The sequence below is a fragment of the Nomascus leucogenys genome, chromosome 11, assembly GCF_006542625.1.
Source record: "Nomascus leucogenys isolate Asia chromosome 11, Asia_NLE_v1, whole genome shotgun sequence".
NCBI classification, from domain to species: domain Eukaryota; kingdom Metazoa; phylum Chordata; class Mammalia; order Primates; family Hylobatidae; genus Nomascus; species Nomascus leucogenys.
Window position 1 is genome coordinate 17,128,057 of NC_044391.1, and position 20,576 is coordinate 17,148,632.

Here is a 20,576-nt window from a genome sequence, read left to right on the forward strand (position 1 = left end):
GCACAGAAAGGGTGCCTGAAGTCACAGCGTTAGAAAAGTGTTGAAGCCCCTGTTCCTCCTATCCAGGTTGTCTGGCTCCATTATTCATGCTTTAAACCGCTCTTCATGTTGCCTCACTTAACTTGTAATCCTGGCATACCATTTAGTAGCTGTGTGGCCTTAGACAAGTACTCTCTCTGAGCCCCACTTTCCTCATCTATAAAGTAGGGACCATAATAAAATATATTTCTTGTAGTAGGGGCTCAATATGATTTGCCTTCTCTAATTTTAAAATTGTGATAGAACAGTTGCCTGTAAAACATATATCACAGCTTTTGTGAACATTTAATAACAGACAACTTTGCAGAGCAAATCCTAATATGGAACAACAGATCACTGCATGCATTTATGTACATAAATATGTATGCATATATTAGGCCATATTTTCCTGAATTATTTTTGCAAAATATTTCCACAATATTATTTGGTGGCATGTTAAATATACTAAGCAGTTTTCTACCATTTTATATACTTTTCCAGAATAAATTCGTTCATTATTTCCTTTTAACTTTCTCTTGTAGTCTCTGTTCCACTCCCATCATTGCACAACAATTACCCTATTCATGATCATTGATATCCTTTAGCTGCGAAATATACTGGTCTCTATTGGTCTTCATCTGCCTTAGCTTTTCAGAGAATGGAAGATGATGTATAATGGATGCTCAATAACCATTCACCATCATCACAACTTATAGTTAATTAATTACACATACACTGTCCTAAGCCAGGCACACTCTAAAGCTCTTTTTGGTTTGCTGGATTCATCTTTTTCCACCTACCTCCATTACACATATAATTCCCCAAGTTTCTGTCCTCAGTCCTCTTTTCATTTCACTGTTTTATTTACACTTAGGGAACCTAGATCCATCTCTTCTATTAGGGTACATATACCTTAAACCTGACCTAATCCTGAATTCTAGACACTCAATTCCAAACCTCTGGACATGCTACATGAATGTTGAGAAAATACCTGTAATTCAACATGTCAAAGCGGAATTCACCTCCTACAAAACCTGTTTCTACTTTTGTATGCTCTTTCTGTTAGTGGCATCCTAATATTCAGATCTTCCAGGAGAAAACCTGCGAGGTAGTCTCAACTTCTCTCTCTCCTCAAAGTCTAGTCCTCAAATTCTGCTTACTTTTCCTTTGACTTGCCCCTTAACCTCCCCTTCACTCCTGCTCTTCTCTAGAACTGGTTCTAATTACTTTTCATCTGAACCACTGTAGCTGTATTTGTAAGCCATTCTTCCTTCCTCCTGGCATCATTTTCAGTACATTCTGTTTGCTGCCATAGTGTTCTGTTCCCAAAACTCCTTTAGCATTATGTCACTTCATCCCTTCTCTATTTAAAAACCTTTAATAGTTGCATTTAAAATAAAGTATATTTGGGAGGAGGTACATGAGATAATTTAATTCATTCAAATAATGTACAAAGATCAAATCAGGGTAACTGGTACATACATCACCTTGAATATTTGACTTTATGCTAGAAACATTTAAATTATTCCCTTCTAGGTATTTTGAAATGTACAATAGATTATTGTAAACTATAGTTACCCTACATATCTATAGAACACTAGGTCCTATTTCTTTTTAAAACTGTACATTTGTATCCGTCATCAACCTCTCTGCATGACCTTACCTCTCTACTCTTCCCAGCCTCTAGGGACTGATCTATTCTCTATCTTCAGGAGATCCACTTTCTAGCTCCCATATATGAGTGAGAACATGTGATATTTGTCTTTGTGTGTTTGTCTTATTTTACTTAACATGATGCTATCCAGTTCTATCCATGTTGCTGCAAATAACAAAATTTCATTATTTCATATGCCTGAATAACAGTTCATTGTGTATATAACATTTTCTTTATCAATTCACTCATTGTTGGGCACTTAGTTTATTTTATATTTTGGCTATTGTGAATAGTGCTGCAATAAACATAAAAATGCAGATATCTTTGATATATTGATTTCTTTCCTTTTGGATATATACCCAATAGTGGAATTGCTGGATCAAATGGTGGTTCTATATTTAGCTTTTTGAGGAACCTCTATACTATTCTCCATAGCATCTGTACTAATTTACATTCCTACCAGCAGTGTACAAGTGTTCTGCTTTTTATATAGCCTCATCAGCATCTATTAGTTATTCCGTGACTTTTTGATAAGAGCCGTTTTAACCGGAGTGAGATGACATCTCATTTTGGTTTCAATTTGCATTTCTTTGATGATTAGTGATGTATATATTTTCATATACCTGTTGGCCTTTTGTATGTCTTCTTTTGAGAAATATATATTCAGATATTTTGCTCATTTTAAAGTCAGATTATGTTTTTTGCGGCTGAGTTATCTGAGCCCCTTATAGCCTCATATTCAAAGTGCTCCACAGCTTAGCTCCTCTTTGTTAATCGTGTTCAAGTTTCAACCTATGTCTAACATAACTATCACTTTCCTCCACATATCCAGATATCCGGTGCTAACAGTTTCCCCATGAGAGCCCCATATTTTCTCCTTTCATACCTTTGCTCATGTTATTGTCTCAGTCTGACACAACCTCCAGGCCACTCCCTACCTCCGTCAAACCTCACCTACCCTTCAAAGCAAAACGCAACTTAGAGCTTCTTTCCCTGTTCTTGTAGGATGCCTTTTTCTGTACTTCATTTGGTACAAAATGCAGACTCTTGTTTGAGTTACATGGCCAGGGCAGCAGAAATATGTCTTAACTATCTTTATGTTTCTTACAACTTCTAGCAAAGTAGTTCTATGTACATAGAAAATGTCCAGATATTGAATTATTGAATTATTAAATTAGTATATATGACAACGATAAAAAATGGGGCTCACAGACTTCCAAATATAAAGAACATAATTGACCAAGGGCCCCTACTACTGGGTTCTGAGCTCTATGCTGCATTTGTGCTGGGTCATGTCCCTTAGAGCTCCTTCCAGCCCATAATAGGATGTGACAGGGACACGAAGGCAGGCCCATTCCTAGGAGACAAAGGGACTTATCTGACAGACAACTCTGACACACAGCTATGCTGAGCCTCCTTACATCACACAAGAGTCAAGGGCACATCCACACACCAGTCTCTACTTCTCTCCCTTTCTGCTGCTCTTCCTACCAATGTCTGGCATCATTCTCATGCTCTCCTAGCTTTCTCCAGTTATCTCTCCATTTTTCTCACACAGATATTTCTCCTAATAAAATACTTACAAATTTAATCCCATTTTGGCTCTGCCTCTAAGGAGATCAGGACTGACCCAATTTCATGTGAAGTAACTATACACTTTTTCTGAATTTTTTTAAACCCTGTGCTATGTAAACCTTGCCTTAGTCACTGCTTTAACAACAAGCTCAAATAATAGTAATAATAATAGCAACAATAATTAACCTTTTACTGTATGTGCACTTTCTCATTTGTCCACAATGAGAAAAATGTGACTATTATTCCCACCATACAAGATGAAAAAAGAGAGTTAGAGAGGGTAACTTGCCCAAGTCACCCAGCTAATAAAACAATGGAGCCAGGACTTAAACCCATAAAACCTAAGTCCAGAATATAATACATCTTTTTAAATACTACACTATGCTGCTAAGTAATTGACCTGTTAAATCAACTATGTTGATATAAGTTTGAAATCTTTGCATCCATTTAAAAAGTCATAAAGACTCAATTTATTATCTACACAGCTAATCCCAAAGTGCCCCCAAACTCCCAAATAATATAGGATAAGCATGGACATTATACATAACTATGATTCAGGAAAATATTTTTGCTGCTACAGGCATTCATTCATTTGTGAGTGACAACCTTGTGCCAGGCAATGGGTTATGATAATAAAGGGCACTATTCTCTCTTTAAAGAGGTGAAAATTATAAAAAGAAGAGTTTGATTTAAGCCAGGATCCAACTTTAAAATGGTTCTAAACATCTGACTACCATTTACCATGTGATTGTCACAAAACAACTCTTGAATAAAAATTTCACCTCTCTACTCATTCCTGTACATTTTTCTTGAATTAAAAGCATTGCTTTTAATGAGCGTCCCTCTGTCAGGACCCTTACGATTGCATTGGTCAGAAATGGCTAATTAGAACAGAAGGTCTCAAGCAAATCTCCACCTTCTGGCAGGTGTCATTCTATGTTTGTCAGTCACGCACATTAGGAAATGGAGTGGGTCACAATAAAGGTCAAATATAAATGGGAAATGGCTGTTGTTAAAATCTCAAACACCAATTACCATTTCTTGGTTACCTGGGTTGCACAGATGCACATATCAAAATATTCTATTAACTCATGAAATAGCAGAGAATAGTGCAAAGATGGACTTTAACATAAGACATATTTGGGTTTACACCCTATTCTACCACTTACTGATTCAAAAGATAGGCACATTTCTTAACCTCCCTGAGCCTCTGTTTCCTTATTTGATATTTATTGTGAGAAGTAAATGAGGCATTTTAAGGAAGTTGCCTTGCATTATAAGTAGATGCTCAGTAAATGCCTTTTACTATCATTACAAGTCTATCTCCCTTGCCAGGCTGGCAGCGCCTTCCAGACCCATCTTAAGGTCACATATCCTCAGAACCTGACACAGTACCTAACACAAATAGATGTTTAATAATTATTCATATAATGAATTAATGAATTATTTGTGCTCTGGATAGTGGAATCTAAAGATACAAATTCATGGGTAACCTTCTGGACCAAAGCTACCTTCAGCCATGATTCATAAAGCAATTCTAATAACTCTTGAACCTAATTCCAAAATGCTGGCTTACTCTAAAAGGTCAATATACACAAGTTTAGAATACAAAGAGAAAATTTCTATCTGTCGTCTTGCAATGGCATTTAAACATAAAAGGCCTGGAAAGTAAGGGTGGGGTAGAGTATGACAAAGGGAAAGCCAGGGAAATTATGAGAAACAGACAAAATATGTAAAGGCAATGGTGATTTCATCTTTAGGAAAGAACTCACCTGAAGCATAGATTAATAAATGATAGTAGCAACCACCTACATGGTACTTTTCATCTTCAAAGCTCTGGATCAACAATTAACATACCTTCTTTGCATGTAAATGAAGTACAAAGATGTCATTTGACAGGTGGATGGTGGATAAGTAGAGATAGAGACCCTCAAATGTATTCCCAATGTCATCTAGAAAACTCTTAAGAAAGTCAAGGTAGGGCTCAGGGCTTATGGTCATCACACTTGAACTTCCTTAATGATAAGATGATGTAAAGAAAAAAAATAATTCTATGACAGAGTATGACAAAAAGAATGGAGAGAGGAGAAAGACAAAGCAGAGATAAAAAGGAGAGAAAGAGAAGCAAACATTTACTGAGTTCTTGTGTTACTAAGTATAGTATATGTATTATTCCACTTAATCCTCAAACCAATCCTTGGTTTGGATTTATCACAAGAAAACTAAGGATGAGAAATGCTAAGAAGTTGTTCAAATCAGGCACCTGGTAAATGAAAAACTTGGAATTCACACCAGGTTTTCCTGGCTCTAGAGCTCAAGATATCCCAATATCCTTATCCACAAGGTATCCACAAGGTAATGAAAGGAATCTGATGCCAGGAGGGAGTGAGCACATATGCAGGTATCTGCACACATGAGTCAAACAAGATCATAGAAGGGAAACACCAAGTGCAATAACCCAATTGGCCACTATTCCAGTTATATGCAAAAAAAAAAATTAGTTCCTGCTTGTTCTTTATTAATTACAGAATTATAAGCCCAATTTGAGGCTTATAATTTACGTAAGATTGTAAGAAAAACAATTTCCCTTGTTGGGATAGTTTGAACTATCCCAGGCAGGAAAAGTAAACATTTTATTTCACCTTCATATCCTCAGCACTGCTAAAGGGATCAATGGCTATTTCAGATTTATAGATTAAAGATTGATTTTTCCAGTGCAAGTAGACACCAGAACATAGTACTCTGGAGTTGGACTACCTAGGTTCAAACTCTGACTCCTCTACTTATTAACCATGTGCACTTGAGCTAATTATTTGATACTTCCTGCCTCAGTTCCCTCAATAATATGTGTGTCAGGAGATAATAATGAAGATTGAGTGAGTCAAAGAATGTTCAAATATAAAATGTTAGCTATTTTTCTCATTACAAAATGCATCACTCAGTTTTTAAGTCTGGTTCTCTTATCACTGGACTGTGCTAACTCCCCATGTAGTTTTGTTACTCTCCATAGAACAAATAGCACTCATTTTAGTTTTGACCAAAAAGAGAGGTCATTGCCAAAGAAATGAACTTGATTGCTTTTAAATGTCATGTCCTCACAGTGAGATATACCAAATTGCTCCCTCTTACTTCCATTCAAGTATGTGTGAGCAATGACTTTTATTTAAATTCATAATGGCATTTACTGCCTACAATTTGATAGATACAGACAGAGCAGAATGATAATCAGCAAGTGGCTATCATTTGATCCTGTTTTATTGTTCTGTTCACTTTTCTTCATCCATCTCTCTTTGCAAACAAGAATCTTTACCCTTGTCACTGATAAAAATTTACGAGACTATTACAAAGGTATTCTGAAGCTTATATTGTGCCTTTAAAATAATAAACAATAAAAAAGTATCAAATTCCCTAGAAATGATGCAGATGGTAGCATGTGGTTAGCCATTTTTAAATGCCTTGCTCTAAAGGCAAACCACAGAAGTGGGAAATCCTCCGTGTTACTTGAAGACATGAAACATAAGGGTTTGTCAAGGCTTACTAAACTCTAAGTGAAAAGATGGGCGTCGAGGAAAGGGCTTTTGAAATATTAAAGAACAGGTAAATCTCTGCAGCACTACTGATTTCAAAAGCACATAGGGAATATTCAGAACAGGAAGAAAACATGAAAAAGTCACTGTGAAACATTGTGCATACCATCTCCACTGTCAGTGACTTTAAGTAGAAAATACAGTATCAGCTTTAAAAAAAATGCCTCACTAAGGGTATTTTATTGATGTGTGTTCATTTACTAGAGGCGTCTTAATTCTCATGGGTTCCTAAAACTGTCAGAAATCCTACAAGTGTGAATAGTGTTGTATAAGCAAAATTAATGTCTTCATTGCTGAATGTGATATTTTAGCCTTTAAATGTGCCTTATTAGCAGGGTTTTATAAAAATGGAAATGTAAATCTGTTACCATTTACATACTTCAGCTTGGCTGACCTTAAGATATTATTTCAGTCTGGCATTTATCTTGGTATCATAAAGCAAACACTCTCATCCATGCATGAATTCCACATCACAATTTATCTAAACTAGCCACCACCTAAGATTTGAATGTAAAGACCTAGTCAATTAAATAAACACTGGAAAACACGACACTGTTTGCTTTCAGATTTACTATAATCTGACCCATTGAATAAGAATGATACATGTGTGTGTATGAGACAGAGAGAGGAAAGGCAGGATTTGAAAGGACACTGCTTTTTCTTGGTTAATCTCAGACATCACTTCTGCTAGAAATAGTCATTTTGTTTCCAAACACTTGAAGCTAATTGCTGGTTTGCTAGGGAAGGATAGGGGTGTTATTTCCAATGACACTGATGCTGAGCACAGTTGTTTCAACATTCTCTCACAGTCACCACCTGCCTCTGTAAGGCAAGTCTACATAGTAGGAGAGATGGTATTTCGAGAAAAGAGTGTCAAACTAGAAATCAGAACACCCAGGTGACAGTAGCATTAATGTTTATTACTTAATTTGTGGCCAAAGGCAATTCAACCCCTCAAAACCTTGGCATCATATATTAAATACAGAAAGTTGAAATAAACATTACCAAAAAAAACTTAACAATTCTAAACTTCTCTGGTAAGAATCATTTGCTTGGCAGAAACAGCGAGGCCCACCTACATTTTATAAATGAGATTAAAACTGAGTCACCACTGATTTTGAACTCTGAATGACACTGACTGTCTGGCAAGGTAGAATTGAAAATATTTCTGAATTCATTCGGAAAGAAAACGACTTTAATATCCTGGACCTTGGAACAATACCTTTAATAAACAAGGCTGTTCTACTTTGGACTGACCAAGGAAAACATGTCAATAAACTACTCATCTATATAAAGAAGGTTCTGATCCAAGCAATTCTGGGAAAAAAAAAAAAAGATGTAGTGAAAAAATACTTGCTTTCCTTATTTATGGTAATACAAACATACAGAAAAAACTGAATTCCAGAAAGAGAGTATGAATACTTCTTTAGTTATTTAGTATAAAATCAAAGTCCCCAAATATTTTCAGTGTCTCAAAAATTGAGAAACCAGTAGGCTATAAACAAAAAGTTTTTCTACTCACCATTCTCTGGGAAGTTTCTTCATACATCTATTTAGAAAAATTTCGATCATCTCCAATATTGCTGACACTGTACCAGGCATATAAAGATAAGTCACATGTGGACCTACTCCTAAAGAGCTGACAGTCCAGGAAAGCAGACCTGTGAACAAGAAATTATTATGCAATGTAATAAATGCTTTGATAGGCATTTATACAAAATGTAATGGAACACAATGGATTAAGGTGGACTTATTGGGTCTAGAGTTCTCTAAAACTGTAACTTGAGAATAAATCACAAATTAATTGTGGAAGGAAGGAAGAAGGGGATGCTATTCTTTCAGTATGACATAACACTGACTATGTGTCAAGGAGTGAGAAAGAAATACTGAGCAACTAATTATAAGAATGATGAGTGAAGCAAAAGAGAAGTATGATAAAAGAGCATCTAACAGGACAATCTAGCTAGACTGGGAAATCATAGAGGACTATTCCATGAAACCTTTCAAGTTGCTTTAAGGAGGATGAGTAGGACTTAGCTGGTCATAAAGCCAATGACACCAGCATGACTGAGGTCCTGATGTGTGAGGAAGAATGGCTTACTCACAAAACTCAATAAAGAATATGGTGGCTGTGGAGTAGATTACAAGGATAAAAGTAGTATAAACTATCAGAAAAGTCAGCAAGCACCAGATCTGGAAAGATCTCATAGGCCACAGGAACATCCTACAGATAATAGATTGGGATAGAACAACCATGGAAAGAGATCAGTTATCACGGTAGTCCAAAGGAGAGATGATGGTGGTCTGGACTAAAATGGTAGAAACAAGGATAAGAAGATGATGATAAAGTCAAATAAGTCAGAAAATAGATTAGACCTTGGTAATTGAATGTGAGGGATAAAGAAAAAGGAGGGTTTTAGGATAATTCCAGGGTTTCTTCACTGAGAATCTGGCAGGACACTGAGATAGAGGCTACTGGAAGAAAACTACAGATGGAAAGGAGGTAACGTCAAGTGTACCACGTGGGGCATGTTGTATTTGAGGTGCCAGTGAGGCACTAAAATGAGGGTGCCATTGAGCAGTTAATTAAAATAGCTTTAGACATCAGAAGATGAATGAGAGTTGGAATAGAGATAAGTCAAGTCATGGGAGTGGATAAGAGTGAATTTGAAACTGACAGTGTAAAACACATTTACATACACTGATATAGAATACCAGGAAACTGGAGAAAGTTAGAGAGGCAATAGTCTAGATATCTTGGCCGTGGCATGAGATATGACAGAGTCCAGAGCCTCCTTCTGAATTCATCTACCCTATACCCTCACTACTTATCCCCTTCTCAATTTTCATTCTGCCAGAGAGCCCCACAGAGCAAAGCATTGAGGTAAATCAAATATGAACTAGCGCAGTGTATCACTGTGTAGATCACAAATATTCAATGCCTTAAATACGTCCACTCATTAGAATTTGTATGAAAGTGTTCACTCATTCATTTGTTCAACAAATATTGATTAAGCACCTAACTATGGAGCAAGCACTGTTTTAAATACTAGAGATAGAAAAGTGAGCAAACTCTGCCTCTGAAAGTTTACATTGAGGTAGAGATACTCAGACAACAGTAAACAAACAAGAAACAGAGGATGAGAGTTCTCTGTGTGCTATGAGAGAAATAAGCAAGGTAACAGGGACAGACAGGAAGCTGATTTAGGTAGTATGGTCAAGGCTTTGCTTGCCTCAGGCCCCAAAGGGAAGCTAATACTACCATATCAGCTGCCTGGGCCGCTAACACACACCTTGCTTATGTGATCCCATTCTTTCTCACTGATGATAGAGACAGCTGTCCTCTCAAGAATCCCCATTGCTCAGAACCAAGTTGGTAACAAATTAACCTACTGAGCAGAAGAGTTCAAAAGGGGTTGTACAGGAGCATAGTATTTAACAGATGAAAGCTTTTAGCATCCCAGCCCTCACGCTGGTTTGTTGATGAGTTTTTAATTTCTTCCTCATGGCTTCTAGGATGAAATACCAAGTAAGAGAAAAAGCAAGAAAGCCATTCATTTGACCCCTAAAAACCTGGAAATTTTTACCCTTCCCTGACACAAATAAAAAAGTAATCTCATCAAATAATGCCTAAGTATTTCTATAGCATATATTCTTCCATGGAAAGAATAACCTATTTCATAATAGACAATTGTATTATTGTTCTGGAATTCCAATTTGGAAATTCAGATCTCAGGCCACTGGATTAATCCTAAAGTTAAACATGAAAAAATATGTAAGTACTTGGGTTGGAGTCCAATACTGTGCTTCATAATAAGATCTCAGAGGAATCACAAAACCTCTCTATCATCGAGCCAAAGGGGTTAAATGTTTACCACTAGACCTTTGTTTTAGTGTTAGCTCCATAAGATCTCTATTAAAGTGTATTTGTTACCTTGTCAAGGGGATGACACCAAGAACCAATGCATTTTGAGGCAAAAGTGAAAGGCTGAGACAGCATTGGGAGGCACTTTGTAGGAATAACAGATTCAGGTGGCAAATGCCACAAACTGTGACAAGGCAGTCTGATGTCATTGGCACCTTGAAGAAGGAATATCACTAGGAAGCATGGAAGATACCAGGAGAAACACTGACTCCTGGAAACTAGAATTGGCAGAACCTTAAACTTGAGAAGGTCAAGGCTCGCTTTTGAGGAAAACTGGGTCCCTGGGAGAAAAGGTATTTTAGAACACAGAAACTGAAAATTGAAAGAAACTCTTGAGATTGGGCACAATTCGCAATATTACTCAGTCATGACAGACCCCAGAGAGGCTTCTGAAAAGTACAGATTCCCAGCTCCTTCCCCTTCCCACCACCAGCAACTTTGATTCATTATATCTTGGGTTATTCTCAGAAAACTATTTTTAAAAAATGAAATACCATTTGACCCAGCAATCCCATTACTGGGTATCTACCCAAAGGATTATAAATCATTCCACTATAAAGACACATGCACACATACGTTTATTGCAGCACTGTTCACAATAGCAGAGACTTGGAACCAACACAAATGCCCATCAATGATAGACTGGATAAAGAAAATGTGGCACATATACACCCTGGAATACTATGCAGCCATAAAAAAGGATGAGTTAATATCCTTTGCAGGGATGTGGATGAAGCTGGAAACCATCATTCTCAGCAAACTAACACAAAAACAGAAAACCAAACACCACATGTTCTCACTCCTAAGTGGGAGCTGAACAATGAGAACACATGGACATGGAGGGCATGGGGGCATCACACACCAAGGACTGTCGGGGTGGAGGGGTGGGGTGCTGGGGGAGCAATAGCATTAGGAGAAATACCTAATGTAGATGACGGGTTGATGGGTGCAGCAAACCACCATTGCACCTGTATACCTATGTAACAAACCTGCACGTTCTGCAGATGTATCCTAGAACTTAAAATATAATTTAAAAAGTCCACATATAAGCAAAAAAAGAAAAATGACTTATCTAGCAAATTTGAGAACAACTCCCCTATGTTGTAAGAATTCTGTCTATTCAGTCCTTTATTCATCAAGCAGCCTTTGGTAGTCTTAACATGCTAGTTCTAAGGTCACAGAGCTCACTAATTAGAGGGCTGGAATTTCTGATCTTAATATAATGTATTATTCCACCTTTTCACTCATTTCAAATATATCTGGAGTTGACAATTCTTAGTGCAGCCCTAATAGCCCCAAATGATATAACTACTAATATTATTCATACTATGGAATTTGATTTTGTGCCTGGTACAATTTGTTTTTTTAAATGACAATTAGAATTAATAGATAATATAGAAACTGTGTTTCCTGAATGAATCTCAAGAAGATATTTCATTCCCTTATTCTCCATGTGGGCAGAACCCTATGAATATAACATGTCCTTTTGAGTTCTACATCTATAAAAAATATGGAATATAGCTCAGGTGATAGATATAATGATGATTAAAAGGAAGGAAAATAACACCTAAGAGAAAAGGTAACAGAAATTGGAATTACCTACTCTAAAGAAGGCTGGGAAGTGATATTCTTCTAGTACATAGAGAGATATTGCACATAATGGTGACTGGCTGGGCCCCATTTTAACTGCCGGAAAATTTTTCAAATGGGCCTGATACTCATTTCTTTCTCTGAGCTAAACTTAAAAAGAATTAAATTGATGGTAAGAAAATGCTGATAAACATATGATCTGATTAGCAAAGATGAATTGTCATCCACTAAATGATTTTTTACCAAAGGAGTTAAAAAACAAGAACTAAACTAAAATATATTTGCAGCTCATTGTGATGATGTAAGTTGTGAGACTATTCAGTGGCTGAGGCCACAGGGCAGTTCTTTGAGGGAGCATGATGGTGTTACCTGGGACACATAACAAAGCTGATTACAAAATGTCATTTAATTAAGCAAAGAGAACTCTGAGAACTTTAAAGTTTTCTCTGACCCCAGTTGCAGTCTTCATCTTTTTCCCCAGCTCCATCCTCAAACTAATATAAATCACAGGAGGCGTAGATTGTACTAAGCTGTAGTAGTTTGTTGAACCCTCCTGGCTGAAGCACAATGCAAGATTGGTGTTAAAGATCGTGGTAGTAATGAATGAATTTCAAATAACATGTGTTTACAATTATAGATAAGCACTGCAGGCTCATTAACTATAAATGAGGTAAATCTGAGAAGAAATGTAGTTTTCTTCTAGACTTCCTGGAAGAGGTGTTTTGGTCACCATTTCATAGGCTTTGCAGCTATTACTTAGAAGATAAAAGTGGGATCACTAACATTTCAATTAATGCTTTCCAATAACATGAGCAGACAGACACTATTGTGTATAAATCAACTGTATCTAAGATGATGTGTAAATAAATAGGTTAAATAGAATGCTCTTATCATTCTTGAAAATAAAATAGTAGGATGGTTGCTGATTCCCTTTACAAACACAACATCTATAAAACTGCTTTCTTCCTGAGGATTGTTCAATAGGAGTGCCTGGGAAAGGGCTAGGAAATAACTTTCCAGGCAAGGCACTAATAGTAGAATTGAACTTTCATTAGTGCAGAGTATAACCACAAGGCTTCAGCTCATATTGTCTAACTTTACAGCTTCCAAAAGGCCTGAATTGAAGACTCAATTTCCATATTGTAGAGTTATTTTCCTAGGAGCCCTTTACATTATTTATTTTTACAGTAATACACTGGAGAACTCTGTAGCAAGTAGACCAACTGTCCCATGGTTGGAAAGCTATCCTAAATGAGTACCAAAATCAGCTGAATCAGTGTTCCTAACATTCTAATGAATATCTGAAACACCTGGCAATATTGTTTAAACTATAGATTCTGATTCAATAGGCCTGGGATGGAGCCTGAGAGTCTGTGTTTCTAGCAAATCCTAACTGATGTCTCTGCTACTGATTCATAAATCACTCTTGGGTGGGAAGGGTTAGATCATTTGCAAAAGCCTATTCAGTTGAGCACTCACTTAATGATCACTTACTCTTTGCCAAATAATTTGGGTGTAGTCTCCCAATGTTGCCTCACTAAAAGACTACAATATTATTTATAGAATATACTTCAGTTCGTGCGGTGGAGTTTAATAGTATTACTAAACTTCCCCCATCAAACAAAAAAAAAAGATCTCCTGAGGTTTATTTAGGGTGATTTTGTGGAATTAAGGTACATCCTGGACATTAGCATTACCAGATAATTCTTGTCATTAGCCTGGAAACGCTTCTTACTATTACCAGGGGTTGTAAGCATTGGAGTTGCCAAGACCTTGATTTGAATCCTCATTCTTTAATTTCATGGCTATAACTTTAGATAAATTTCTTAAGTTCTCTCTTCTTTGATTTTCTTATCTAGAAAACTGAAGAAACAATACTAATCTTTAAGGATTGATTTGAGGATTCAGCAAAATAATGTACATAAAAGCCTAGGCACAGTGCCTGACACGTAGTAGGTGTTCCAGTTACTATTGCTGCATAAAGATCACCTCAATCTGAATGGTGTTGAACAACCAATCTCACAGTATGCCATGGATTCTGAGAGCCAGGAATTTGGAAAGGGCATGATAGCCTCAGAGTAGTCAGACTTTTGATGTGATACCTCAAGGCTTCAAGCAGGAGTATAACAACGCCAGGCGGAGGCTGCGTCTTTCATAACCTAGCCTCAAAGGCCACATAGCATCACCATCACCACATTCTATTGGTTACAGCAAGCCCTCCTATAGTCAGGAATAGGAGAATCAGACTCCCACTATCAACAATACAGCAGCAAAGTCTCATTGTAGAGGAGCATGTAGGACAGCCCTCTTTGGAAAATAAAGTCAGCCACAGTAGGCAAACAATTTTCTCCTCCTTTTGGACTGAAAACTTTCTCTTAGTTGGCTTGGGCTGCTGTATTACTATACACTGGGTAGCTTATACAACAGAAATTTATTTCTCATTGCTTCTGAAGACTGGGGAGTCCAAGAATAAAGTACCAGCCAATTAAAGTTCTTATAAGGGCCATCCTCCTGGTTATGTCCTCACATGAAAGAAGAAGGCGGAAGGAGGAAGAGGAGAAAGAAGAGGAAGGGGAGAAGGAGGGATCCAGTTTCTTTCTCTTCTTAGAAGGACACTAATCCCATTTATAAGATATTGCCCTCATGGCCTAATTACCTCCCAAAGGCCCCACCTCCAAATATCATCACACTGGGGATTAGGCTTCAACCTGTGAGTTTTGGGGTCACAAACATTTAGACCATAGCATCTATCAAATAGTTGTGCTAGAGTGACATTGTTCATTATCTTTGCCTGGCAAAAACTATCTTGGGTCTTGGGTCCTCCAGAGGTCGCTGTTTTTACTAATTGCATTTCTGTCTAGCTCTTAGTCCAAGAACACCTCTAGCAGTTCTTAGTTTACAATCATGACTAAGTATATTCACAGAGGTGTTGGCCCTCACCCCAAAGTGTGGGCAGAGGCCATCTTCTTCAGTCATGGGACCTTGTGGTCATTACAGAGATTTTTTAAAGCAAACAACAGCTCTTTTTCCTGAGGCTGAATACAATCTAATTTCTCTGGATAAGGGGAAATGATGGCAAGCTCCCTGATGGCAAGAGACCTAACTCTGATTATCCTTATTTCTAGATTGAAATTATATTGCAATATATAGTTCAGAGTTAGTACTCGATACCGTTTCATGAATTCAGTTCAATTCTTTGTGTTCTCAAATAACTTCCTTTCCTCTCCAAATTATTTTCTGAATCTGGTTCACCATCACTAACCATTTCCCCCATATTTCCCCCAGTTGGACCTTTAACAGCCTATTTTCAATACTCAGAGCCATATAGAACAACTACAGAAGTACCACTTTTCACTCATTTTCCTCATCTCAAATAAGTTACTTTTCAAGCACATAGTTAAAAATGAAAGCACTAAGAACTTTAAAGTCCCATTAACTTCACATTCACTGTTCAGCTAATCTGAGAATCTATTGCCAATTAATATAGTCATTTCCTCTTGTAATACTATTCTTAACAGAACTGGTCAATCTCCATCATTCAAGAGTGAGAACTATCTGTCAGGAGAGGTCTCAGTACTGGCAATAAGGAATAAGTTTGAAATGGACAACTTTGACATTGCAGCCAGGATAGAGGCAGGGGAGGAAAAGACCCGAGTGGGAATCAAATACAAGTAATAAGCAAGGTCCCAAGACCCAGCCAGGGATATAAACTACAGATTAGGAGACAATTCAAGTTAGAATAAGACACAGTTCTCTTTCCTAGGGAAATTAAATAAAATGGGCAGGAGGAAGATAAATACAAGATAACTATAACACAAAGCAGAAGATGATATAGTGCAAAAAGAGACAACAGAGGCATAGGAAATTTGTGGAAAACCTTAATGGAAGAAATGTCATTTTAACCAAATATGACCCTATCCCCCTCAGGAGAAAAGAAAGCTCTTTAGAAAGACATGCAAAGTGCATTATGGTCTAGTACCTAGCTATAGCTCCTCTCCCAGTTCCCCTACCCCAGCCCCATTCATATATGTTCCATCTACTTTTTTCCTCTGGTTAACTCCCAAATCCCAAAAGTTCTTGAAGACTCCCTTCAGTTATCTCTTTCTCAGAAAAGGGAATTAGTGACTAAGTCTCTGTTTCTGTCAGCCTATTATAGCTGAGCATAAAGCTCTTCTGGCACATAGTACAGAACATTTGTATTTATCATATTTACTCATCTTATTCACTAGCCAGTAAATTTCTTGAGGGCAGAAACCTTTTATCTTTATCCTTGTATGTTTAGTACAATGCTTGACAGATTATAGCACTGACCAAGCAGATGTTTAATATATGAATGAGAATCTGAAGTCAAATCAGAAGTCAGATCAAGTGAGAAATATTTTAGGAAAGAAGATTCAGTGAGAACTTACTGGTTTTCAGTCCCCATATGTATGAGTGTAAATGTGTATGAACTAAACCAGGAGTCCGCAAACTTTGGCTTTTCTACCAAATCTGGCCGGCCACCTGCTTTTACACAAACTTGTAATGGAACACAGCTATACTCCTTCATGTGTTTTCAATGGCAGGTTTCATACTACTAGGTCAGAGTTGAGTAGTGGATATAGAAACCATATGGCCTGCAAAACTTAGAATATTTATTATCTGACCCATCACAGAAAGTTTGCCAATTGCCAACCCATGAGCTAAACTTCAAGAGGTGGAATATTTAGAATAAAGTATATCGTCTCTAAATAATATATTATATTCTATAGACAATTTGTATTGGCTCAAAAAAGACCATTTTTTTCCTATGAATATCCCTCCATGTACTCTCTACTTTTTATTATTACCACATTAATGCAAGGCCCAGCTCCATGCCTGTCTCCCCCATTGCTTAGTCTCTTACAACAGATGCTATAAAATAGCATGCACAGGAGCCTGGACTCTGCCCTCTAGGAACTCAGAATTAAGACAATAATGTAACTGGCAGGAGCATTCTCCATCCTGTAAACCACAGACTATCAAAGACAGTATATGTGGCAGAGGGGCATATCCCATGGAATATGGAGAAAAACATTAATGAAAGTCAGATATATTTGAACTATTCATAGTTTTGGCCCATCACTTTCTTAGTCTACTAGAAAGTTTTAACAAGCTTGACTGTCTTAAGAACTTAGGAAACTATAGTCAACTCAGCCTCATCCCTTCCTTCTCCAGGCACTGGGGCTGTTAAGTAAATCAATGAATTAAACCAGGCAAATCAGGTATCCCATTTGAAGTCTTCCAAAGTCCTGGCATGGTGCCGTACAACTGAGTAACTGCCCTTCACCTCATCATCTTCCCTCCTCTTGATAGGCTTCTGTTTGTCCTGCCACTTTGGAGTACTCAGGTGTGACTTTCCCCATATGTTTACTGTCCTTCATTTGCCACACATAAAGCAGGGCATCTATGTCCATATCTGATATGTTGGTTGGGATTTTATCGTTTAGCTAGTGAGCAGGTAGTGAAACTGGTAAAGTAACTGCAATGAAGTTGAAGCCTCTCACAGTGAAATCAGTGGTAAAGATACACAATGATCATTACAGGGCTTGTGGTGATACACAGGGTCCAGAGAAACTTAATTCCTTTATTTCCAGGGGAGTTTTTGTTGATATACCAACTTTTCCTAGTATAAAAAAAGCACCTTCCAAGATAAGGAGTTTACACTTGACTTGGTGAATTTATCCGCAAAGAAGGGGGCACTCTTTTGTCTGCTCTCGTTCCACCTTTATAGAATGGGTCCAGATACAATCACCACAAATTACTTCTGATTAGCTTACTGTTGTGAGATAATTTCAAGCAGATTTTTTTTTTTTAGTTGAAGAATGCTGATGACCCTTAGATGTAGCATGGTGCAATGGTTAAGAGAAGGAGTCCCAAGCTGGACTGTCCAAGTCTCTCCTGACTATAGCAAAGTAATCTCTTCTTATCTTTGTCATCTGTAAAGTGATGATGATAGTGTTTACTGCATGAGGATGCTGGAAGGATAAAGTGAGTTAATATATCTAATCTAACATTCTTAGAATAGTGCCTGGTGTATAACATGTTCCATTTTTTTAAAAAGAGTATTATTGTGCTACATATTATGTAGCACAGAAGTGACACTGTTCTATTAACAGCAGAAAAATATTTTTGAACAAAATGTTAGTTTATGCTTCTGATTCCAAACACATTCTTTACTAACATGGAGGAAAGCTAAGATTTCTAAATTGTTAACTTTACCATTTTTCATTAGCAATAAAGGAATTCACTTATGGCTCATGTATTGGTTGTAATTTAAAGAAAATTAATATATACGTGTATGAAATTATGTATGTACATACACAAACTTTTCTAACAGGATCTGAGTGAATTATTTGTATGTTACTATGGAGTAACAAATAATTTACAAATCATACAGAAAAAAGTCCCATATTTCTCTCATTGCTTTGACCATAAAGGATTAATTGCATTCTTTCAATAACCCAGCATACCTACATTACTATTAAAAATGGCATAACTCAGCCGGGTGCAGTGGCTCACGCCTGTAATCCCAGGACTTTGGGAGGCCAAGGTGGGTGGATCATGAGGTCAAGAGCATCCTGGCCAACATGGTGAAACCCCATCTCTACTAAAATTACAAAAAATTAGCCGGGCGTGGTGGCAGGTGCCTGTAATCCCAGCTACTTGGGAGGCTGAGGCAGGAGAATCGCTTGAACCTGGGAGGCGGAGGTTGCAGTGAGCCGAGATCACACCATTGCACTCCAGCCTGGGCAAAAAGAGCAAAACTCTGCCTCAAAAAAAATAAAATAAAATACCATAACAGCCAGGCGCAGTGGCTCATGCCTGTAATCCCAGCACATTAGGAGGCCGAGGCGGGCAGATCACTTGAGGTCAGGAGTTCCAGACCAGCCTGCCAACATGGTGAAACCTGCCTCTACTGAAAATATAAAAATTAGCTGAACATGGTGGCACATGCCTGTAATCTCAGCTACTCAGAAGGCTGAGACAGGAGAATCACTTGTACCTGGGAGGCGGAGGTTGCAGTGAGCCAAGATCATGCCATTGCACTCCAGCCTGGGCGTCAAGAGTGAAACTCTGTCTCAAAAAAAAAAAAGGCATAACATAACTCATAGCCACAGAGGAAAGCTATTAAGGAGTGTAAAGGGCTTCACTAGAAAGGGATGGCCCAGCAGTTGACTTTTTAGGAGCTCATTTTTCAAGCATTGTACCTGTTACTTCATTTATTTTGTGCACGTTCCATAAGGAAAAGTAACTTTTCAGAAACATATTCCCAAATTAACTTCCAAAATAATTATGTAGCAAGTATTGGTCAGACCAACTTTCTTCCAACAGTTTTAGTCTCCTAGATCTTAAAAAGAGGCCATTTTGCATGCTAACCTACATTCCTTGAACTCTTTCACCATTTATTTTCTAAACCTTAGCATTATGTTTTCCACTGCAACTAATATGCAGGGAAAAGGAAACTTTGAGGGTCACTTCTAATCTTCTACTTGCCAAATACTCACAAAATGGCCTTTTCTCTGCCCTCATTTTCACTGAATCTGCTAAGACAATTTAATAGGGTCAGCTATCACTATGTGTTGACAAACCTGCTTCTATGACTACTCTTTTTTGAATGTCCCTGCTCTGTCTCCTAACCTGGCTGTGTTTTCTGTATGCTTCCCTCAAATCTAGGCATTCTTAAGTTTCTATCCTTGGCTGCCATCTGTAAAATGCCACCTTTCTCAATGAGCTCAATTAGTGCTATGATTTCAATCATTACGACAAGCTTGACTCCCTTCCTAAACTCCGTAGAGCTATGACCCATGTTTCCAGCTATCTTTTGGATTCTTTTGATTGAATATTGGCTGCTCAAATTCTACTACTGAATTCATCATATTACCTTTCCTTTTTCAAACAAACTCCTCCTCCTAACTTTCCACTTTTAGTAGTTCTTTCTTTTAGTCACCTGGTTTAAATCCTATGAATCATCTTTGATTTTGCTCTCTCCTTAGTCGTTACACAAAATCCATTACCAAATTATCTTGATTCTTCACATGAAGTGGCATTAAATTCTATCTTCATGATTCTTTCCATGTCCCTGCAAAACTACATAGACCTTGTTTATATTAAACTCTATGAAAATAACAATATTCAACCAGTTTTGATGAACAAAAAAGCTAATTTTAAATGGTTTAACCTAATATACTGCCTGATTATTTGGCGT

General features: G+C 37.4%; 1 protein-coding gene and 1 long non-coding RNA gene across 5 annotated transcripts in view; one reads left to right on the plus strand and one right to left on the minus strand.

The window, feature by feature from the left end:
* The window catches only part of GRM3 (glutamate metabotropic receptor 3), a 220,543-nt gene that overhangs the window by 67,545 nt on the left and 132,422 nt on the right, over positions 1 to 20,576 (plus strand). The window lies entirely within an intron of this gene.
* LOC115837221 overlaps positions 1 to 20,576 on the minus strand; it is a 69,616-nt gene that overhangs the window by 5,195 nt on the left and 43,845 nt on the right. Inside the window, exon 3 of one of the 2 annotated variants that reach the window (XR_004032230.1) lies at positions 8,357 to 8,495. This is a non-coding gene — a long non-coding RNA (uncharacterized LOC115837221). Of the gene's footprint in view, positions 1 to 8,163; positions 8,496 to 20,576 lie in introns of those variants that run through there. The other variant, XR_004032229.1, reaches the window with a different exon arrangement.